General features: G+C 40.1%; 1 protein-coding gene and 1 long non-coding RNA gene across 4 annotated transcripts in view; both read right to left on the reverse strand.

Annotated features, from left to right (window-relative positions):
* Nucleotides 1–6787, reverse strand: part of LOC116690584 (uncharacterized) — a 10505-nt gene extending 3718 nt beyond the window's left edge. Inside the window, exons 1-2 of the long non-coding RNA XR_004332300.1 lie at nt 6777–6787; nt 3199–3203 (exon numbers count right to left, since the gene is read on the reverse strand). This is a non-coding gene — a long non-coding RNA (uncharacterized LOC116690584). The remainder of the gene's footprint in view (nt 1–3198; nt 3204–6776) is intronic.
* The window catches only part of grik2 (glutamate receptor, ionotropic, kainate 2), a 337350-nt gene that overhangs the window by 31406 nt on the left and 291162 nt on the right, over nt 1–14782 (reverse strand). The window lies entirely within an intron of this gene.

Below are 14782 nucleotides of genomic sequence, written 5' to 3' on the forward strand. Positions count from 1 at the left end.
AAAAAAAAAAAAAAAACTAAGCTGCTAAGCTAGCTAACTTCCTGCTGGCTGTGACCTCATACTGTATTTCCCATACAGACATGAGAGTGCTATCAATCTTCTCAAGTACTATCGGCATCAGGGCTGTAGCACAAAATTCTGGGCCCTGTAGAAAGGCATTCTCTATGGGCCCCTCCCCGCATCCACAGCCATTCATTCAAGCTTAATTTTGGGCCCTCCTCACACGAGGGTCCTGGTTACTCATATATTTGCCCCTGTGTGACTACATGTAGTATTCTCATTCAACACCCCTTTTTTGAGAATGAATTACTAAGCGCTAGCTCTCAAAATTTCTCATATTTTCAGACTGATTCCTTTTTCCAGTCCTAGAAACAGTATGTAAACTAAATGTATATTCGTTTTTCCTTTACTCCTTGAGATGGGGTTTTCGTCTAAATGTAAATTGGTTTGTGATGTATTATCTTGAGTTGGGCGGGGTGTGCACTTATCCAGTTGACTGCAGCCACACATGTGACAACTTCATCCTTGAGTGACTATTTATTGATTGATTGACTCCCCTGTCACTGACCAAGGGAGAATTTTGCCTTGAAATGTTATTCTTCCAGTTTAAGCAGATCAGTGTTGTGAGGCTGTGGGAGATTAAAAAAAAAAAAAAAAATCCTAGTTTTGACGCACTCAAAGACAAATTAGACAAAGTTAGGTACTTAAATTAAATACTCATGTAAGTTGCTTATACTCAAAATCTGATTTGACTAATTATGTCCTTGTAGTCGTCCTTTCAATTTCTTTAATTTTGATGTTCACACTGATTAGTCATCAGCAGAAGAACTCACATAGGGAAAAATAAACTAAATAAGGACACTTAGCTAATGTATGAATGTTAATATGAGGCTGCACTCATTGCGGTGTAATAGTCTCGCAATGCCACACCTTCCTCCACAGCGCTGTGGAGGAGGGTCTGGCTAGTCCACACAGCAATCCGGAATGGGAGAGAAACAATCTCTGGTTTATTAGCATTTCTGTAAACCAATCACAATCATTATGGCCGGTGCTAAGCTCCGGAAGGAGCAACGGTGTCGGTGCTAAATAGTCTCGGGAAGGAACTTGTTGTGTGTACGTGAGGAGGCGAGCTCTGACATTTAAAATGCTGTTGAGTGTGTGATGAGAATATTACTCAAAGAAAAGGTAAATATACTTTGTCAGTTCTAGCTCGGAGGATATTTCCCGAATCGACCGGAGTTTAGAATGCCAACGCAAAGAAAGAGAAAAGTGAGGGCCTTCCGGTAGAACCTCCGAACTATCCTGTAATCAGTGATCGTCCACGACCCCTAGGGGGTCCTCAGAGTCATTGCAGTGGGGCCGCCAAATTATTGTTTAATACCTTTTTTGAAAGTTCTATCCTTCCAAACTTAAAATAGTCTAAAAAATACACTAACATGAATCCAACATATTATTGGATATGATAAATTGGCCTACTCGTAAAAAACAGCAACGACCTCAACAACACTGATGATACGATAACTATAGCCACTATGGTAGCAATCCACTGATAGAGTTAAGGATTCCCTGTGCCTTGCACACGAATGTTTGACATTTAAACATGATGTTGTATGTATTTGTATATAGTTTAGTTTTGTAGAGCAACATGAAAGGTTCAACACATTCTTGTAAAATATGGACGCTTTGTCGTTGTTATTGACGCAAAAAGTCTCCTTTACCGTCACACAACACATGCTTGGTCGGGACTATTGGCGTCCCTCTTGACGCTGTTAAGTTAAGGAAAAGCTTGTGGGTGGGCTTACAGTTCTGTGACTTGCGGTAATGGGACGGGTGGATTTAGGAAAAGCTTGTGGGTGGGCTTATGGTTCTGTGACTTGCGGGAACAGGACAGTTGGGTTTAGAAAAAGATCGTGGGTGGGCTTACGGTTCTGTGACTTGCGGGAATAACGGGCCGGTTAAAGAAGAAAGTGGCTTCCTTGACACGCGGCAATGACGGGACAGTTAAGGACACACGCGGGACCCAAACCCCGCTCCCCTGAGTTAAAGTCCCCACCACCCGACCAACTTGCACACGCGGAATTTCCCCCTTACATAATACTTGCTAAACCCTGTGTAGATGCTGCTCTCCCCAGTATGTTCCACACACACACAGAAGGGTGCCTTTTTTCGACACACCCGTCCATATTTAACGAGTTGAGAGTGAGAACGGGTTGAAAGGTTACACTACACGTTATGTTAGGCCTACATTAATATGCAACTCAAAACAATATGGCTTGAAAAATGTTGAAGACCCCTGTAAATAAAACGTTGTCAATATGGACTACTGTGTCAATAAACCAGGTGTACTTTAAGTGACATCTATCAAATCTCACTGGTGGTGAACATCTAGTGAGATTTTTCTCCTGAGTCTGGTTGGCTGATGGATGCAGAAGTTTGTTGTTATTCTTGTCAGTACTCACCAGAATGTATGTTAATCTGTGAGCTGCATGTGTGCCCACAAAAGAGCTGCTTAATCCTTCAATTCAGGGAAGAGTGCAGAGCGAAGTGACAGGCCATGCTGAATCCAGAATAAGACACATAGATGTAATCTGCCAGATCAAAGCGGAGTAATAGCACACCGATCCCTGATGCATTGTCTCTCGATGAAGGAAATTCAAATGTGCTGCAATGTCTTACACTCTGAAGACGTGTATTTTTAGCCCACCAAGTCCTGCTCTCTGTAATACATCGAAAGATTTGTTTTGAACGAACACAAAGAACAGCAAATAAATGTGTATTTCAAATGGTATTGCTCAAGGGGTTTTTCATAAACTGGAAAACATCATAGATTCTGTTTTATAAATAGGCAGCCGCTCTGGATTTGAGTTTCCTCTTACCATAACCTCGTACTTTATTAAAAAGACAAAAGTAACGGATGATGTATTTGCTGTATCTCTCTCAGCTCCGTTTGTAAGCTTTATAGCACCAAAATATGGGGTATAAAAGCTTAAAGGTCCCATGGCATGAAAATGTTACTATATGAGATTTTTTAAACATTAATATGCGTTCCCCCAGCCTGCCTACGGTCTCCCAGTGGCAAGAAATGGCAATAGGTGTAATCCGAGCCCTGGGTATTCTGCTTTGCCTTTAAGAAAATGAAAGCTCAGATGGGCGTATCTGGAATCTTGCCCCTTATAAGGTCATAAGGAGCAAGGTGACCAATCCTTTCTCTGCTATGCCCGTCCAGAGAATTTGGCCCACCCATAAGAGAGAGACATCATGGCTTTCAAACAAGCAAAGTGGGAGTTGGTCAAGGCCACACCCCCAGCCTCCACATCACCCCCCCCCCCCTTTCTCTCCTCCCTAAAGCTACAGACTCAGAAATGGCACGTCCTAAGGAAAGCTCATTGTGGGACTGGCTCTAGTGGCTGTAATTCTGCACCAAGGCTGAATTTAAGGAAAGAGACTTCAGATATGGTATTAGGGGACCACTAAGGTCTATATAAAAGAGACTTCAGAAATGGTATTAGAAGACCACTAAGGTCTATATAAAAGAGACTTCAGATATGACATTAGGGGACCACTAAGGTCTATATAAAACAGACTTCAGATATGGTATTAGGGAACCACTAAGGTCTATATAAAAGCATCCAAAGAGCACCATGTCATGGGACCTTTAAGACTCTACATGTCTTTTCAGTTTTTCATATGTACTGTAGATGTACATTGCTCATTGTATATCATATGTTCAAATGCAAATTTTGCAATCAACCCATTCAGCCTTTTTTCTTTAGCAAGAGCAACTTTGTACGTACGTATATAATGTTCTTTTTCTGTATTTATTTATTTATTTCATATTAATGTTTAATGTTTTTGTTTATGTATGCAACTTTCACCAAGGCAAATTCCACATAAGTGTACTTATTGTGGCAATAAAACCACGTCGGATTCTGATGTGGTGCACTCTATATCAAATAAAGTAGATAATTTGCTCAGATGACCTCTTGTCCCCACTAATAGAGGTGACATACTGTATCAGTTTGGGAATGATGGTAAATGTCTTTAAATGCAGCGCCCTCCAGAGAATCAATTTCCCTGCTGCATTTTCATTCTGTGTGCGCTCTATGTCTAATATCCTCTTTCTCCATTACACACATCCCAGAGTGTGCTCTGGAGGTGGCGAAAGTGGTGGGAGGTTGGGTGTTGAAGTGGGGGGTAAGGCGCCGCAGGTCACGGCGTTGGAGATCTTCTATCTCACAGCAATGCATTCTCAAACCTTCCTGTTTATGATGCGAAGCTGAACAGCCCGGCGGCAGCAGCAGAGACGACTGAAAGGACAGAAGTCTGCTGACAAGCAACACAGTCACTTCCCCCTTAGCCTGTTTGATTAATGCAGTCTAATGAAGCTAAATGAAGATTGATACGCATCACGGAGAGAGACAAAGAGAAAAGAAGGATGATGAATAATGCAGAGCCCCCTGAGACTACAGTCTAGGCAGAGGAGGAGACAGTGGCTGCACAAGCTGTCTGTAAAACACAAACCTGAAGAGAGAAAAAGAAGAAAACCAATCTTGGCTTCCCACTCTGAGACTGTTCATTCCCCTGCCTGGATCCCGGCAGACAGCCACGCTACTGCCGCTTGGGCAGATGGAAGACATTAAAATGGCCACGATGAAAAGGGAAAATATTTTTTTATCTTAACTGTTTTGCTTTTTATTCAGTTATAATTAGGGCTGGGTACCAAATTTAATATTTTTTAGGCACAGACAGAATAGCCTTTAAAGTATTGAGTATCAAAAAATGCCTTGTCATTCAATAATCAATTTCAATACTTAAGGAGTAAATTGCATCAGCGTGGAGTGTTAAAAATAAGTATGTCAAAATAAGTATGGTTTAGGAACCAATATCAAAGTCATAGTATCGATATCAGTACCGGTTTAAATTATTCTTTTTTTTTTTTAAATATTTTATTTTGAATTAAGTTTACATATGTATAAATTTGTTTTGTTTTTTTGTTTGCTATTTATTGTATTTGTATTGATCTTGTGCAAAACCAATTTCCCCTTCAGGGACAAATAAAGGTATCTACATAAGAGTGACATGACACAGTCCTGACACATGAACCTTAACCATAACTTGTCATGACAATACCGAATGACACTTAATAAAAGAAGCATTATGTCATAAACGTTTGACGTGTTTATGTTTTATGACAGTCTCGTGTCACTCTTTAATGTGTATAGATGTGGATACCTTCAAGTCAAGTGTAACCTAAAGTTCTACTTGACTAGATTTTATGAACTACACCCGGCCCTAGTTATAATTAGGGATGGCTTGATGCCATTTCCATACAACATGTCAATAGGGACACGTAACTGGTTTTCCTCTAAAATGTGTATAACCTTTCAGCTATCTAGCCTGTATAAAAATATGATGTCAATTTAATAAACACAGATTCATGTTTCAATTTTACAATACTGCTGCTCCCTTACTATTAGACTTTTACTAATTTGACCATGCATTTTCAAAGGAATTCACTGACTTTGTATACAGACTTCATTGCTTCGTGAATGTTAATATTCACAGCAAATGTCAGTCTGGCCAATATAATTGTTAAAATATTAAAATGACAGGCATTCTGTTGCATGTGACATTGGGTCATGTAGATTTAGGCTATTTAACTACTGACCCCCAGTGGGCAAGTCATTACAAACTTATGTTGTGCAGCCAAACATTGTTCAAATGTACATCATTTTGCTTAGGTATTATGTCTATGAGTACAAACTGATATCTGGAATATTTCCAATTGATGGAATGGTGCAGACATAGCAAATATGGAGTCTCTCAAATATTTGCATATTACACAAAGTGTTGTGACTTTGCCATCACAATAAATATAAATGGTGAATGGATTGCGTTTCTATAGAGCTCTTATCCAAAGTGACTTACAGTTTGTCTCTCATTGACCCTTGCACACACTCACTTACACACCAATAGCTGCTAGCTACCATACAAGGCACTGGCCCCATCAATGAGAGGTTGGGGTTCAGTTCCTTGCTCAAGGGCACTTCAACATGTGGACAGTAGGAACCCTGCAATTAACAACAACCCTCTCTACCTGCTAAGTAAGGTTTCTTTCCTAAAATGGATTCTGGACTCATGGCAAACCTTCTGTCATAGCAACATGCTAATATTGCAAATTGTAATGTAGGGGATGTTTTGTGCATCTTAAAAAGGTGGTCAATAAATCTATGCAATTCTCCAACAAAATCAAAAAACTTTTCTTGACACACACAGGATCCATCTTTGCTCTACAACAGCCTTTCATATGTGTACATTTTGTCCTGAGAATTAATGGAAGTGGCCAATAGAGGTTTCATGTAGTAAACACACCATTAAAATGAGCTCTGACTAACAGCTGGGAGTTGAACTAAGACTGTCCATTACAGAGCTGAGAGAGCTGCCAAGGGGCCGAGCTCTGAGTGCTGTGGCTCTATCAGGGCCCAAGTAATAATACAGGCCGACACCTACTCTCTGTTCAAGTCAATGAGATATATGCTAAATGGCCTAGCTACATGGGAATACAGGCTACATATGGTAAAGGGTACTAAAAGGGTAGGATTAGCAATTTAAATACCTTGTTCTGACTGCATGTGAATGGGCCACCAGGGAGTAATGATGCTAACACCCTCCTTTCTTCGGTGCGGACAATCTGTGTGGTGCACAAGCTGCCACAGGCGAGCTCTCACTTTCCCTTCATTCCGCTCACCCTTCCTTTCTTTCTTTCCGTGGCAAACACACATGCACACACATGTATAATATAAATAAATGTATACAGTCATCTAGGCATATATGCAGACACACAAAAAGCAAATGTGTGCACAGACACACACACACACACACACACACGCATGCACACACGCGCACACACACACATACACTGTAGCAAACCTTCAAAAGGAGCACATCAGTCAAGAAATGCAATCACCCAAAGCAAATATAGCCTACCTCCACTGTTTTCACACACAGAAAAACAGTCACTCAAATTACCTTCTGTGGCTGACCAGCAGAGCATACACAAACAGCAGCAAACAACCTTGCCAACACTCGCAGTCCCAGAGGAAATTGCCCTGATTTGTCAGTAGGATACAGCCACTGGAAATCATCTATCCTCCAAGTAGAAAGATTTTATGAAGGCTGATGATATTTGGTTGTTGCCAATTTTCAGATCATAAATGTGCATAAACAGCATAAATGTGACTGTTTTCATGTCAAAATGTGTGCTTGTTTAAAAAAAACTAATTTTCTTTTTTTGTCTTCTAGTGGTGATCTTAGAGTACCAAATGTTAGGCTGAATTGTATTTCCATCTGATGGAATGGGGCAGCCATAAAAACATAGCGTCTTGAGTTGGAATATTTCACAGGTTGTAAACACAATGTTGCTTCAATGAAGCCCAGTGCGCACATCCAAAAACAGGTTGGAAATTCAAATCAAACTGATATCAAAAACCTGATGTTCATCTGACATCAACACACATTCTTGACCATCAAAATAATGACACAAAAGTAATTAAATGTTTGTATTGTATCTGGCATTTCTCCAGCTACTGGTCCACACTCCGTACTTTGGTCCATACGGGGACTTGACCAGGGACCCTCCGGTAGAGCTAATACACAATATGTGATGCTGTCAGACAGTGGGGAATATGATAAATCTGACAACCTTAAAGCCCCTTGAAGTGAAATAAAAGGGATAGAACTGGATATTAAGTGTAAATTGCATAAACCGCAGACAATCATGTATCAAAATGAAACCTTGATCCACCACACATACTACATACTACCCCACTTTTTAAGGACCAATATAGTAATTTTCTATATTTTATTACTGTCAACAAATCCTATGAAAATACCCAAACCAACAATGCACCGGTTCTACTACTGTGTGTATCCAAGGCCTGATATATCTTGTTCCTCTGTGCCATAGAGCTCCATTGTCCAAAACAACGTTCAAAAGACATCAGTAAGCCACGCTGTAGCACTATTATTCCATGAACACACACACACTCTAGTTTATTTTGACTCCTACAGTGTCCTGTTGTTGGAAAATACTCACTAGGGCACTAAATGTGTATTAATCTGCTGCTGAAAATCCCTGTAGGAACCAATGGGCTTGGAGCTAAAGCTGGCCAATAAATCAATTTAATGAATTCATTCGAATGTAAGGTTTACAATGTTTAAAAATGAAAATCCATTTGGGTAATTACAGTACAGAATACCCACCTTCTATGCTACACTGATTATTTAATCTGGAAATAGCATTGTGCTTTCCTGCTCTGTGACAGGAGTGTGTGGATGAAGCATGGAATTGTTAAAATTTACTCATTTAGGCTGGCTAATTAGCTAGCTAGCTCATGGCTCCATGTCGGAAAGTTGTGCCATCAGCATAGCTAGCTACATGGTCACTAACGCCTACAATGTTACGGCAACCCATGACAACCCATGACAACCCATGGCAACCCATGCACATAGGTTGGTGATGTCCGCTCTGGATACAAGATTTTGATCACTTGCAATTTGTATTGTTACAATTTAAATAAAACTTATTTGAACAATTCCTTTGTCTTTTATAGTTGTTTTTTTAAGGGGGAATGAATCGATTAAATTGGGTGTGGTGGTACATGTTTAGATCATATCGCCAAGCCCTACATGGGGCTGAGGGCCACAGACAGCGTAGGGAAGTCAAGCATTGAGAGACGCACTTACATATTGCATTTTTTGGGGGTTTTGGGTTTTTTTTCCGTGGGAATAATTTAGAATAACTTAAGCCTTATCCTTTAAATGGTTGGAGGAACATTAATAAGGGACACATAACTGTCCAAAGCTCTGACTTAAGCCTGAAAAACATCCACTGAGAATCAACTGGAAGCAAAGACCAATGACAGCCCACTGAGTGCGACTGAGGTTTTATGTCAACTGTTGTACAGCTTGTTTACAATATGAAATGATTTGTATAAACTGAAATCCATCCATCCATCTATCGATCTTAGTCCACTTATCCGGTGTTGGCTTCCGGGGGCAGCAGCTCCAGCAGGGGACCCCAAACTTCCCCTTCCCAAGCCACATTAACCAACTCCAACTGGGGGATCCCGAGGCGTTCCCAGGCCAGGTTGGAGATATAATCCCTCCACCTAGTCCTGGGTGTTCCCTGAGGCCTCCTCCCAGCTGGACGTGCCTGGAACGCCTCCTTAGGGAGGCGCCCACGGGGCATCCTTACTAGATGCCCGAACCACCTCAGCTGGCTCCTTTTGAATACTATACAATGGCAACAAGATTGTTAGTTTAACTTTAGATTCATCTTCTGTATCATAGTTTGTTTCTTGTATTTTCTACATAGGTATTGAGTAAACCAGAAGCATCCTTTCAAACTATAGAACAAGCCAAGCATAAACACTGTAGGAACTATCTTACAATCCCCTCTCTGTGAATAAGTATGATTAGGAGCAGCTTTTTGCATCAGGTCATCATGTGAAGTTAAAATTGTGCCGGTACTTCACCAGAGTTTTTCTTCTCACTGCATTTATAACAGAATTATGACTATCTGCTGCTGAGCCCAGGAATCAAATGTTGCCCCTCCAAACACACAACGTGTAATGTTCCACCCTCCTTATTCATCCCTATATTTATGTAACACCGTTCTGCCTGCTGGATGTGGCCCAAAGGATTTTGCCTGCTAAGTATTCCTCCACATGTGTTACCCTCAGGGATGTATTACAGCGTAAATGCACCAGATTACAGTTTACACAGCTTTTAATTTGCAACAGAGTTTTGAAAGATTAATGGAAAACAGTGACCTACAGTGATATGATATTACGATGGCATATTAGGGCCATTGTAAGTAAAAACTAAATAACGGAGCCGGGGAGGGAGGTAGTATTCAGAAAAAAACTCTGAATATCCCAGATTAGTTAATCAAGTAAAGGAAAACAACGCATGAGATTTTAAAGTTGTGGGGAATTTTTATATGTTTTTGAAACTGTTTAATTTTTCATATAAAAAAACAAAATTTCTAAGTTATGGAAAAAGGGATAGGACTGAATAAGTGTATACTTCTTCCTTATCCTTTTCAGACATGTCTATGTTGGCAAATGCTCTTATTTGTTTATTGAATTTTTTGCTTATTTAACTTATCAGTACATTTCCTTGATGTTTAGTTTGGTTTATTTTAGATATGCCTGAAATAAATTTCTTCATTCATTACTTCATTTATTCCTCTGATGATCATAAATGAAAAGTCACAAAATGATTTGTGGCAGGAAGACCGGAGTAATGTAATGTAATGTAGGAAGACCGGAGTAACCACATCTCTTCACTTTGCAAGTTTGGATCAAACTCATCACAACACACCGCACAAGGCAATAAGAAAATCCTCTGGATCTTAGCCAAGAATCACCATATCTATCTATAAATTGCAGGAACGTCTGTCTGTGTGTGTGTGTGTGTGTGTGTGTGTGTGTGTGTGTGTGTGTGTGGTGGTGGGTGGTGTTGGTTGTTTGGTGTGTTTGTTTGTGTGTGTTATATACCATACTTAACAGGTGTCTTGCTACGGGCATGAGTAGTGCAGTGCCAAGTTTGACGTTGTTTGGATTAGAAAAGATGTATATATTATATATATATATATATATATATATATATATATATATATATATATATCGGTAAAAGAAGCACACATTGGCTTTTGCCGCTCTAGCCGCTGGCCACTCCCTCTCTAACACTGCACACTGAGAAACATTAGCTACATGATTGCTGGATATACCAAACTAACTTTTCTTCATGTTCCTGGAGCACGGGCGGATATCTGAAAGGAACATCGAGACTGTTGGAATAAGGTTGGCGAAAAAAGAAGGCGCTGCGCTTTTGGTGTCTATTTATTTGCTGATAGCAAACTCGACAACAAGCCATTTGCCAACGCTAAATATCAAACAATAATCAGACACTATATAGTATTAAGTTGCTGTGAGATGTACATTCACCCCTTCTAACCTGAGGCAGACTATACAGTCATCTCGGATTATTCCTTCACAGAGCTGTGCAATGTGAGAAAATCTCAGCCCTCAACTGGGCAGACACAGCACTTTTTATCACCTACCTACCCCGGGTTAATTAGGTCTACTGCTAACTAATAACATTACCGTCCCCAAAACACCCCCGTGAATCATATCTCTTACTTCACCGTTAACCATCAAGCCATTAAAACTGCATGGAAATTAACACCTCTGCTGAAATGTTAAATTTGTTAACGATCATACGACACAAGACAATACATTCTCTCTCTTTCTCTCTCCCTCTGCGCACGCGCACAACACACACGCACACACACACAGTAGGGTTCTTGTGGTTGATTAACGCAGATATGAGCTGATTAGCTCTCATAACGGGCCGGGTGGGTTGCACACTGCCATGAGTCCATGAGGCTAATGTCTGATTACTCCACATTGTCATTGGGATATTTTGTGATTACATTCTGAATCTGCAACGTTTTCTGTCAGGTAAATCCGTAAGTTAGTAGTAGGGTGTACAGTGAAGTTGCACATGAAGTGGTTTGAGGTCGTTCTGTAGGTCATTTTGGGGTACAATTTGGTTTTGATGAATTCTACAAGCAGCAATACTATAGGCCAAGCAATCGGCCCGTTCCAAACAGGCACATTTTCAACGGGCACCGTACTAGTTATTTATGATAACTAGTGCAGAGAAAAGGAGACGCGGTTGTGAATTGTGACAGTATGGGTTGTAGTTTTTGTATAATAGCTGGCAGGCGCTGGTAAGATTTCTTTTCAACATGTAAAATCAACACTGGTGTTTTCTGGTGCCATTATCACTGTACTAGTATTACTGAAGACATTTACTTTACAGTGTTTAATATGATTGTTTGTGTATGTGCACCAATCACCAAGGCAAATTCCACGTAGAGTGGCAATTACGGTAACTCCTTTCAAGACTCCTTTCTGATTACATTTTATAATGCTATGTGCACATTATACGCGCCTTTTGATTAATTATCATACACCGTTTCTTCTGCATTGTGTTGGAGACTGACACAATGAAAACAGTTCACACAGCTCCGCAATAAATCACTTGAAACTTCTTGCTCCACTTATCATCGTATTAACTCCCTCAGGACCATCCATTCCTGCCCAGTCTATCACCATCCTAAACACCAGGTAACCGACTGCACGTGTCATCTTTTTTTTTTATTAACAAGGGCTGGCCTCGAGCTCCACATTTTTAATTACCATAGCCTACGGGAATGTGTGACTGTGATGGACAATATTGCGACTGTAAGCAGTTGAAAATAACGCAGCCGCGAGGGACACCGAGAGATGATCAACACTATGACGTGCTTAAGATTCAAATTCGATCATGTATTCCTTCACACGTAAAATACAACTAGTACAGCAGTTGTCCAATGAAAAATGACTTAGTGATGAGAATACTAAGTGTAGTCAACAGAAAGTATTTTCTCCCAGGCTCACCCCCTTCTCTGTCAAAGCCCAAAAACTAGATCAACAGGGGAAGCAAACAAATATAAATGACTTCCGCCCAAACCCTGGTGAACACGCCCACCACCTACAGTATCAGTGCATAATATAATAATCAATGAATAACATAAATGAGACCACAAATATTAGGACTGGGTACAGAATTCAATACTTTTAAGGGGACCGACCAAATAGCCTCTAAAGTACCGAGTATTGAAAAAACCCTCATCATTCAATACCTAAGGGGTCAGTCTCATCAGCATCAGCCAATAAGTATGTAGCATGCTTCTACCAAGATCTAATAATGTTTGTGGTCGTAGAGACACGCAGGATTTCTGTGGTAATGTGTAATTTATTTTTGTTTTATAAAATTGTTATCAAAAAAAGTATTGTTTCGGAATCGGTGTCGAAGTCATGGTATTGATATCGGTCCTGTATTGACATTTTTTGAACAATACCCAGCCCTAATAAACATAAAGGAGAAACGGGGCTCTTACAAACATCATAATGTGATAGAGATCCTTCAGGTTCAATATTGAAGTATAAAAATAATTTCTGTGCCAAGTCCTAGACATCAATAAGTTTTCTCTGAGGAAAACTCTCTACAGGATATCCAAAATGTCAGTGTGCCATGTTGGAGAGAGCTCTGTGACTAAAGGGAAGGAAAGGAGTGGATGTGATAAGGAGTGATAGGCCACGATTGCCAAAAACGCCTCTAATGCACCCACCAATAATAATAATAATAATAACAATGCCTTCTTTGTGATCCCACCCTGTGCCCAAGTGTGCCACAGGTGCGCCAAGGAAGTGATCCAAAGTGTGTTTGGCGTGCTTCAGGCCAACTTGTGGCACACACTGGTTATGGAGGGGAACAAAAGCTATGCTTTACTTGTAAATGTGCCACTTTAATATCAGACAAATCTGACTTTCTTTTTCACGAATTTCCGACTTTAATCTTTAATATAATTTTGAAACCTTAACTTCCAATCTTCTTGCCATGATTTGGACACTAAATCCAACTGAAGACAGACATTTAAAACAACCAGCTCTGACCTCAACACCTTTACCTTTCACTGCTACTGTATGTCACAGTACAACCGTTTCCTACATGCTTCCATCACCAGAGCCAAAACATCATTAACTTTTGGTAGAACAGGCTCATTGGTCACACTTTCTTTTATGGGTTTGGAATTTTAGAATAGATTACATTTCCAAGAAGTGCCATGAAAGGACTGTGTCATTTCTTATTGACTATAGTGAAAAATAGTCTGAGTGGTGTAGCCTGCTGTAGCCAAGATATAGTGTGTTAAAATAAAGGTTTGGCTATAAATATATACCAATAAATAAATAAATAAATGTAAATGTGCTGTATTTATATAGCGCTTTTCCAGTCTTAACAACTGCTCAAAGCGCTTTTACATCTACAGGAAACATTCACCATTCACACACATTCATACACTGTGGCTGGGGCTGCCGTACAAGGTGCCACCTGCTCATCAGATAAACACTCACACACATTCACACTCCGATGCGCAGCACCGGGGGCAACTCGGGGTTCAGTGTCTTGCCTTAATAATGAAACTGATGTTTTAGTGAATTTAAATCAAACTTTTCTTTCAAGGAAAATTCCATTTCCCCTTCAGTTAGTACTAAATTAGATAGTTCTTTGCAGTAAACATTTTGGAAATGAATTAGAATTGATTGACCCATAAAATAAAGTGTCCTAAAACCAGATTACCAAATGTGTTGGGTCTAATTTTGCATTCAGTGCTTTAATGCTTTTAAGCTTGAAACACATCAAAGTACATTAAAGACATATGACTACACATGGCTTATGCATGGACTCATGAGGTTGTTCAGACTCAGCGCACCAAAAGGCATTGACACGGCAAAACCGTGGTTAAACTTGGCTCCCATGACAGCTGTCAAGGGCCAAAAGGAAGCACAATTTAAAGAAAAGACAGCTTCATCCTGTTGTTGCCGGCTACAGCGCCACTAACTAAACGCAATTAACTTTAAGTAGACGGCAGTTTTGAAATACATCCGTATATATCCCTGCCTCTGCTGAATTCTTTACATCCCCGGTGAGGACAAAATGCCGCTCTCCGGCTTGTCATGGCTGTGTTTTATGTTGACACCAGGTTGTGCTATTTCATTTTCAGATTATCTTCCATTAAACAAGATGGCCCAGTGGACACTATATCCAGGATATTGGAAGGGGGATTTAATTCTTGCATGTTTTGTTTTTTGTGCATCATCAAGAA

Source organism: Etheostoma spectabile, chromosome 6 (genome assembly GCF_008692095.1).
Source record: "Etheostoma spectabile isolate EspeVRDwgs_2016 chromosome 6, UIUC_Espe_1.0, whole genome shotgun sequence".
Classification (NCBI taxonomy): domain Eukaryota; kingdom Metazoa; phylum Chordata; class Actinopteri; order Perciformes; family Percidae; genus Etheostoma; species Etheostoma spectabile.